Genomic DNA, 9,315 nt, shown 5'->3' with positions numbered 1-9,315 from the left:
TGATGACCAAGTTTAATTTTTTTTTTTTTTTGGGGTCTAATTGAACATTAAATATACCTATAGAAAAATTTTTCCCCAAAATCCAGGGGAAGAGGTAGAGGAAGAGGATGGAAAAAAATGGTGATTTTTTTTTTTTTTTCCCAAATATCAATTAAATCTAATATTCAAATTGATTTTTTTTTTTTTTTCAATCTCGTTTCTGGGCATTCATATTCTTTACTTGTTCATTTATAATTCCCATAAATTTGATTTTTATTTTTATTTTTGGCTGTAATCCTTTTGGGTTGTCTAATCTCTTATTCTATTTAAATTTTTTTTACTTGTTCATTTATAAATTTATGGTTTAATATTATATGGGTCTTTGTGGGTTTACATCATTTTGGGCATTTAGACTCTAATCTAACATAACTCTGTTACTTTTCTTTTAAAATGGACAATGATCAAGATTAAAGGCAATGAATCCGGGCAAGAAATCAATGATAAAGATGACACGGTAGAGGTGGACAAGATTCAGGACAGTAATTTTGAGTATGAGGCGGATGAACAATTGGAAGTACACATTGATGAGACTGGGTAGTAAGAGCAAGGTGTTGAAGAGGACAGAGATTTTAAAGACGAAGGAGGAGGTGAGATTCCCCTTTTCAATTGCATGAACATTACCTTTTAATATCTGTTTATATTGCCACTTTATGCCTCTAATTTTTGGTTACCGCTAATATTTCTATTTTGGATTAATTATTTGAATCCCATTGTGTGTTTAGATTAATGATTATAGTCGTTAAAACTAGATTAGCTTTTTATTTATGATCATTATTGATTTTTTTTTGTGTGCTTGTGTGCGATCATTAAATTTTTGCTACAAGTAAACTTTTTTTTTTTGAAAGAATGATAGAAATTATTATTGAAACCAATGCTCAGAATAGTACAAGTGAGGCCAAAACTACAATAGTTTGGCGTGGGGGGATAATGACTACAACAACTGTCATGACCCCGATGGAAAAGGCACTAATGTACGCCTATATCAGCTGTCTATTTGCTGTGCTGCCATACAAGTTTTGTATTCTGTTACCACACTATTTGCCCTCTCCATGATGACCCTTGGCTGAAGCTGAACATGATCAAAATAGTATTTGTTTCTGGCATTCCAAATGCTCCAAGCCGTTGCTGCCCACCTGTCAAGATCGTCTGCTTCCAACGTTGTCTGCATTTTTTTGAATAACAGGAAGAAATCGTCCACCTCATTGCTGCATTTCTGCCCTCAGCCTCTCATCAAAGCCCACACATTCCGTGCAAATGGGCAAGTCCAGAGCACATGTGATGTTGTTTCCGGTTCCTGTTGACAAATATCGCATGTTGCCTCAATTTGAACTTTCCTTCGCTATAGGTTGTTGCTCATAGGTAGGCAGTTGCTACATGCTCTCCATATGAAGTTCCGCACCTTTGGGGGGACATTTAACTTCCAAATTCTTCCCCATGTTGCACCATGTTGTCGAGCCGAAGAGTGTTCTGCCCAATCTCCAGATTTCAGTTTGAGAGCAATGCTGTAAGCAGACTTAACCGAGAATTGTTGTGTCTTGTTCGCTGCCCATATCAGGTAGTCCTGTGAGTCAAGGTGATTAAGTGGGAGTGTGCTAAAATTTCTGCACATGTGCTTTGGGTGAAGGTAGCCACCAGCTTGCCCCTATCCCATTGTCTTGTATCATGGTTGATCAAGTCGCTGACTCGCATCTGTTCATCAGGTTCATTGAGGAAAACCGGTTTATTCTGTAGCCATTTGTGTGATAGGACCCCAATGTTTTGGCCATCTCCAACCTTCCATGTGGACCCCTCTCTTATGACATCTCTTGCAGCCAAGAGTGACCTCCAAACAAATGATGGATTCGGTCCCAATTCAGCCAACATAAAGCTGCAGTTTGGGAAGTACCTTACCTTGTAGACCCTATAGAAGAGTGATTGGTTGTTATGAGTGAGCCTCCATGCTTACTTAGCCAACATTGCCAAATTGAAAGCCGATACATCTCGAAACCCCATTCCTCCCTTCTTTTTATGTGTACACAATTTTTGCCAATTGATCCAATGAATCTTCCTCTCCTCCTTTGTTTGTCCCCACCAATACTTTGACAAAATCGAATTGATGTTGTCACAAATAGATTTGGGGATTCTGAACAAACCCATGGAATAGGTCGGTAGGGCTTGTGCCATCGTCTTAATTAGGTTCTCACGTCCAGCTTTGGATATAAACTTCTCCTTCCACCCCATCACCCTCTTAGTTATTTTTTCTTGGAGCTCTTTAAAGGTATTGACCTTAGATTTTCCACTTGCAATCGGTAGACCTAGTATTTCTCGGTGTTTGACATAATTCTTGCCCCCAACAATTGTTGAATTGCTCTTCTCACCTCCGGCTTGGTATTTGTGCTAAAAAACAATGAAGTATTTTGTCTATTGATTGCTTGTCCTGATGTCACCTCATAAGTCTCCAAAAGGTCCAATAATCGCTAGCATTCCTCCACGGTGGCTCGACAAAATAGGAGGCTATCATTTGCAAACAAAAGGTGGGAGATGCAAACCCCTTGTTGGCTAGATTTTATGCCTCTTAACTGGTGGCTTTCTTCGGCTTTCCTTAGCTTAGCAGATAAGCCTTCAGCATATAGCAGGAACAAGTATGGTGAGAGTGGGTCTCCTTGCTTTATACCTCTTGATGGGGTGATGAAGCCTTGTGGTTCCCCATTTATTAGAACGGAATATGAGGCAGTGGTGAGTGTCTCCATGGCCAAATGCACCCATCTTAGGGCAAAACCCAATTTTAGCATTATCTGTCGCAAGAATCCCCACTCCACCCTATCATAGGCCTTGCTGATATCCAGCTTGACTGCCATTTGTCCCATCCTCCCTCTTCTTCGATTTCGCATCCTATGTAACAACTCATAGGCTACAGTAGTGTTATCAGTAATAAGGCGATTAGGAACAAATGCACTTTGAGCATCAAAGATAACCATAGGGAGTATAAGTTTCAATCGGTTAGCCAGGACCTTAGAAACAATTCTGGAAACTACATTGCCCAAACTTATTGGCCTATAATCAGATATGTGTTTGAGATCATTATTTTTTGGGATCAATACAATATGAGTATAATTCATCTTTTGCAACATATGACCAGAATTTAAAACTGAAAGGACGGCAGTTGTTACATCTTGATCCACAATATGCCAAAACTTTTGAAAGAAAAAAGGAGACATACCATCGGGTCCAGGTGCTTTTGATGGGTGCATTTGAAACAAGGCTTGCTTAACCTCCTCCGGATTATACCTTTGGAGTAAAGTACTATTCATTTATGGAGTAACGCCAAGTGATCCATTGCGTTCAAAACCCCCTCAAAATCTGTTGGGTTCAATGATGTAAATAAGTCCTGGAAATAATGGATGGCTGTTTCGGCAATTTGGTCCTCAGAAGTGCACCTTTCCCCACTTTGAGATGTGATCCCAGAAATGTGATTTTTTTGACGCTGCTGGCTGGCTCTTTCATGGAAAAATTTCATATTTTTATCACCTGCTGGTAGCCAAATGGATCTTGATCTCTGGCGCCAAAAAATCTCATATTGATGGAGGAGTGTGTTGATGTCATTTTTTTAGAGTCCTGATTAATGGCTGATTTTTCGGGTCATTTTGTAAGGCTAACTCCTCTAAGGCCATTTGCTTTTCCTAGATTTGAGTTTTAATATTCCCAAAAGTGGTGCTACTCCAAGTGACTAGCGCTTGCCTACATTTTTTGATCTTCTCAAACAAGCGATACATAGGGCTACCTCCTCCAATATCAGATTCCCATGATGCACGAATCACCTCTTCACAACCCGGTTGGCGCACCCATTTTTCTTCAAACTCCTTGGAATTTTCTTCTTCCTGCATTGTTGATTCGGCCTAGACAGATTTATTAGGATGAGAATATGATCCGAGTAAGTAGATTGGAGATGAGTTGCCTTAGCATGAGGAAACATAGTTCTCCATTCCAATGTTGCACATGCTTTATCCAAGCGCTCTTGTACAAACTCTTCCCCGGGGCGACCATTGTTCCATGTGAATATATTTCCTTGAAATCCCATATCCACCAACCCGCAATGGAGTAGTGTAGAGTGAAACTCCATCATTGGTTGTTGTTGTTTCGATAATCTGCCTTGCCTCTCAGTGGAGTTTAAGATCTCATTAAAATCACCACAACATAGCCATGGGACTGAAAATCTAGTGTGGAGATGTTTTAGGAGCTGCCATGATTCCTTTTTCCTACTCTCCTCCAGCCAACCATAGAATCCCGTCAACCTCCATGGGTGTTGTTCGTCATTGAGTATGAGAGCATCTATGTGATGGGGTGAGTAGGTTTGGATGTGTAACTTAATCTCCTCCTTCCAAAGAAGTGCCAAACCACCCCTACGTTGCGTACAAGGCACTGCTAGCATGCATCGGTAGGGTAAGTCTTCTTGTATCCATCGCATCTCTTCCACAGTTCATTTTGTTTCCATCAAAAACAAAACCTTGAGAGCTTTTTCTCTCACAAGGTGAGAGAGGACATCGACTGCACGTTGGTTCCCAAGTCCCTGGCAATTCTAACTTAAGACGATCATTGCTCTCGGCGGGGCTGAGAGGCAGCTGCCGCCGTTGGTATTTGCATGTTGTCACTCTCTTCATGATACTTCTGTCTCTTCCTACTCTCTATACCTGTGCTCTTCTCAATTTTCTGCGATTTATCCTCCACTTCCAGCCCTCTTTTCTTCCCCCCTGTCCGCTCTGTTGTTAGACCTTTGGGTGTATGTGTTTTTTTCTGTGGTACGATCTTTCTGTATGACCCCGGCTTTGCGCTCTCCTTCCTCTCTGTCGTGTTCAGCGTAGCTGAGTTTGTGACCTCTAATTGCTCACGTGACTTGAGCATGCATGGGGCGGCCTTAGGTTTAGGGTTTGGAGAGTTAATGGTGGCCACGTCAACAGTGATTGGGACTGAGAATAATTGCTCCCCATAATTTTCGGTTTGCCCATCTGTAGCTATCCCTTGCTTTTCCCCCTTATCCGTGATCACGTCCAGGGGCATTGGAGAAGAATCAGGAATAGAAGGCTTTAAGTTGCCGTCCATAACTGATGCCCCTTTAATGCGTGATACGTTAATGGCATTAATTTCCTGCGTGATCCCATGATTCTCGGAGGTGACATTAATGTCTCGGTCCGTTTCAGATTGTACCTGTTCTGTCGGCGCCTCCTCTCTCCTCCGTGGATGGCTCTGGTTCTTGTTTTTGCTTGTTTCATCCATTCGCCGGTACCCCGCCTTCAACCACTCCCCATACTGATTTTCTTGCTCAGCCGTACCTCTTGGCTTCTCACATATTTTTGCTTCATGCCCAAGAACTCCGCAGCAAAATCAGAAATTAATCAGTCTTTCATACTTGAAGGCCACCCATACGACTTCTCCATCTGGACCTTTAATTTTGCTTCCCCGCCGGAGTGGCTTGTCCAATGGCACCTCTACTCGGATTCTTAAGAACTTTGCCTGGTCTGTAGCGGCGCTCTTACAGTCCACCTCAACCACCTTTCCAATCCTCATTCCTATGTCCTTTGCTACATCTTCACTAAACAATTCAAATGGTAATCCCCACACTTGCACCCATAGCGGACAGTGTGTAAACTCAATTGAGCTCGCGTTCATTCTCTTTTCCCATCGCCGAAGTAGTAGATAATAGTTATCAAAACTCCATGGTCCATTGTTAAGTACCCACACCAGTTGGCTTTCCATAGCGAATTTGAATTGGAAAAGCCCTTCTCCCACGTCAATGATTTTTAGATCAGAGCCAAACTTCCACATAGTGCGTAACAAGTTCTTCACCGCTCTCTGATTGTACTGTCTAGTTGTTAGGAATTTTCCAAACAAACTGAGTGAACATTCCTCTAGTATTCTTTCCCTTTGCCTCGGACACACTTGGATAATTTCACCCTCCTTTGCCGTGAGGTTGATTCTCTGCATTCTTTCAATAAAATCTGAATCCATTTTTGTGACTCTATGGTATTCTGAGAGACAGAAATGGAAGTAGTAGAGTTAGTGTAGAAGTGGCCACTGCTAATGTGAATTAGGTAGTGGAGAAAAAGCTCACCCGAAGTGAGAGGAAAAGCTCCTGCCTAGAGGAGAGAACTATTAGCATTGCCGCTACAAGTAAACTTTTTTGAATCATGATGGTGATAGAGATGAGGGATATAGAGCCGTTGTTTTTGCAAGTTTGGGGTGACCATAACTCTCCATTTTGCTGCATTTCTTTTACTCTCGCCTTTGAACCAGAAGGATCTGTCCCTCCCTGCTGCCTCCCTAACCCCTCCAATTATGGATATTCAAATTGTAATATTTTTCTGGTGTTGATTTCAATTCCATGTTTTGATTGGCTTACTCAGTTGTTATTTTGAGCTATATATGATTTGTAATTTTTTCTTTGATTTATCACTAATTCATGTGATTACTCTTAGCAGTCTATATAAAAAATGTTTTTGCATTTGTCATTTTGGTCAAAATCGAAAAATTGAATCCTAAATATTTTCCTACTATTCCATGTCAATATCTATATTTGTCTCACTTATCCAAGTCATTCAGTTCGAACCTCTTTCACTTTTCTCCTTCGTCTTCTTTACTTCTCATCTTTAAATGATCATCATTCGCAATCCAGGATGCTGACTGGGCACATCCATCTAGTAATTCAGCTGCCCAGGTCAATTAGTGTTATCATTAAAAGATCTTCTCTCTCTCTCTCTCTCTTTTTTTTTTTTTTTTAGTGTTTCCATTGATTAATTCTTCCTAATCAAATCAGCCAAATTGTAAAGAGAAACATTGTTTCTTGAATTAGCTCCACCAAACTCTTGTAGGTCAGAAACTTTTATGCAAGATTCATAGCAATGTATGTTACCCTTGTTAGCTGAGATGTGGAGTGGAGTCACCCTTTTATCTTGAAGGAGCTGATGAACTATTTGAATTCATTGTGATCTAGTTATTTGCGAGTTACATGAATGTGCCTGTGGTTTGCGTATCTGTATCCCCTTTTGTGAGTGCAATTCTGAAATTATGCATCTGGCTATATTAAACATGCCCATAATTGTCCATCAGACAGAGTTCCACTCTATGATGTCAAGAAATTGAACTGACCTTTACAAATAGTATATGGCATGATTTTGATAAAATTATTTCTTTAAACATAGCTTGATTGACCTCCTCATCGAATCTCTTATTCATTGACCTCTTTATTTCGGGTATTTGGAACAGTCTGACATAATTCATATGCTTTTCTTTTAGGCATGCATGTAGATGGATGATGATCAAGACAATGAATTCAGCCAAGAAATCAATGGCGAAAATGATGTGGTTGAGGGATCCAAGATTGAGGACAGTAATGATGAAGAAAATGGGACTAAGCATAAGGATTTATCAAACAAGAAGATGGGACTAAGAATAAGGTGGATGAAGAAGTAGAAGTAGGCAACGATGAGGGAATTTCACAGAGCTGGACAGTACAGGCCAATTGACATGCACTGAAGAAGAGGGATACATATTTTGAGAGTGGGTAGTGAGAGCAAGGTGTTGAAGATGACAGAGACTTTAAAGATGCAGGAGGAGGTGAGATTCCTTGTTTACTTGCATGAACATTACCTTTAAATCTCTTATCTCTAGTTACCGTGTATATTTTTATCTCGGATTAATTGTTTGAATCCCATTGTGTCTTTAGATTAATGATTATTGTTGTTAAAACTATATTAGTTTTTTGTTGATGGGTTTTATTGAATTTTTGTGTCAGGTATCATGAAATTTAGCTACAAGTAGAGTTCTTTTGAATGATGATACTGATAGTGAGAGACAAGTGAGATATAAAGCCTTGTTGATTGAAGTTTGATGCGAATTTAACTCTCCATTGTTAGGATTTCTTTGACTATCACCTCAGAACCAGAATGATCAATTTCTCCCAGCTGTCTCCCAAGCCAGTCTTCGGGATTGTGTTCTTTACATGTATTAAATTCTCTTATTGTAATACTTTTCCTGTATTGGTTTGAATTCCTAGTTTTGATGATATGGTGCATATAACTTGATCAAGGCAGTGATTATAATTTAAATGGTGGAAGATCTCTGCAAAAAGATGTACTTGATATCACAGTGACAACATCCAATCCTGCTGTACCGTTTCTATTGGAGCTAACAATGATGTATGTGTAGTTGGATCTTAAATTTCATTCAAACACGATAAATTGTTTAATATTATAATTGTCAATTCATTTTGTTTAAATGAAAACATTTACATACAGGTGGATCGAATGTTGCTTCTTCCTTTTCTTTCTTTTTTTTGTTTAAACTCTCTCTTATATTTGTCATATTATTTGATTGTGGCTCATGAAATTGCTCAATCTGTTTGTTGATTTAGCATAGAGTGTTTTTTTTATGACTTCTATGCTGTCTCATGTCAATCTTTTCTCTCTCAAGGAGTTCCCTCCGTTTTTCCCACCTTAAAGATATAGGTAATTACAAAACACAAGACAAACAGAAGTGCTCTATCCCTCTTCCTCCCACCTCCTCTGTCCAAGATAAAGTATGTTACTTCTAATTGATGCTTATAATCCATCCACAAGAAACAATGCCCACTTTACAAGGGAGTTCCAAGGGTGAGCACTTGGACATACGAGCATGGATTCTGAACTTCCATGGAAGTATTTGTTCCCTTTGTACATTTTAATGCTGCCCCAAATTTGTCCTTCAAATATTGCTTTTGTAAGGTTGAATTTAATCAACCATCTTGTTGGGTTTATTCCGTGCCAAATTTGCTTGTAATTCAGCATTTAGAAACCTTGTATTTAGGTGGGAATCATGTAAGGGTAGTGTGTGAAAGAGTGTGAAGAAATGCTCAAGACTGTGCAGTGAAGCAGGGACTCACAACTGGATCTCGCAGGTGGCTCGCGGTTTGCAAGTCGCCAAAGCTGGCACACGTGTGAAGTATGCAGGGGAGCTGAAGAGTCACGCCAGCTGTTGCACTACAAGACAAAAGTCCCAGGCTGGCCAGGCTGTTAGCTCGCGACTTGAACTCACGACTCAATCCAGTCACGAGGCCAAGTCGCCAGACCACCCTGTTTAAGAAAAACTGACTCTTCGCATTCCTTTCTCACCTTAGTATAAATACCCCTTATACCCACGAAATATAGAGAGCTTCCAGAGAGAATTTTGAGAGAGAAATCCTTGAGAAAAATAAGATTGACTCATCCACAATCTTTACATAGAGACTCTTCAAATTCCTCTACTCTCACCCTCTCCATTGTTACATCA

The 9,315-nt window shown here is 40.0% G+C and overlaps 1 long non-coding RNA gene across 2 annotated transcripts; it reads left to right on the top strand.

Annotated features, from left to right (window-relative positions):
* Nucleotides 1–442: 442 nt before the first annotated feature.
* LOC136068125 (uncharacterized) lies at nt 443–8,755 on the top strand. 2 transcript variants are annotated; one of them, XR_010629534.1, is made up of 4 exons: nt 443–587; nt 7,306–7,626; nt 7,805–8,207; nt 8,482–8,755. It is a non-coding gene; the product is annotated as an uncharacterized LOC136068125 (long non-coding RNA). The 2 variants fall into 2 exon arrangements; XR_010629533.1 differs by lacking the exon at nt 8,482–8,755 and having other exon boundaries at nt 7,805–8,305.
* The last annotated feature ends 560 nt before the right edge of the window (nt 8,756–9,315 follow it).

Source organism: Quercus suber, unplaced genomic scaffold, assembly GCF_002906115.3.
Source record: "Quercus suber isolate HL8 unplaced genomic scaffold, Cork oak 2.0 scaffold_100, whole genome shotgun sequence".
NCBI classification, from domain to species: domain Eukaryota; kingdom Viridiplantae; phylum Streptophyta; class Magnoliopsida; order Fagales; family Fagaceae; genus Quercus; species Quercus suber.
Note: the sequence above shows the minus strand (reverse complement) of the source record. Positions and strands in the feature narration are given on the sequence as shown.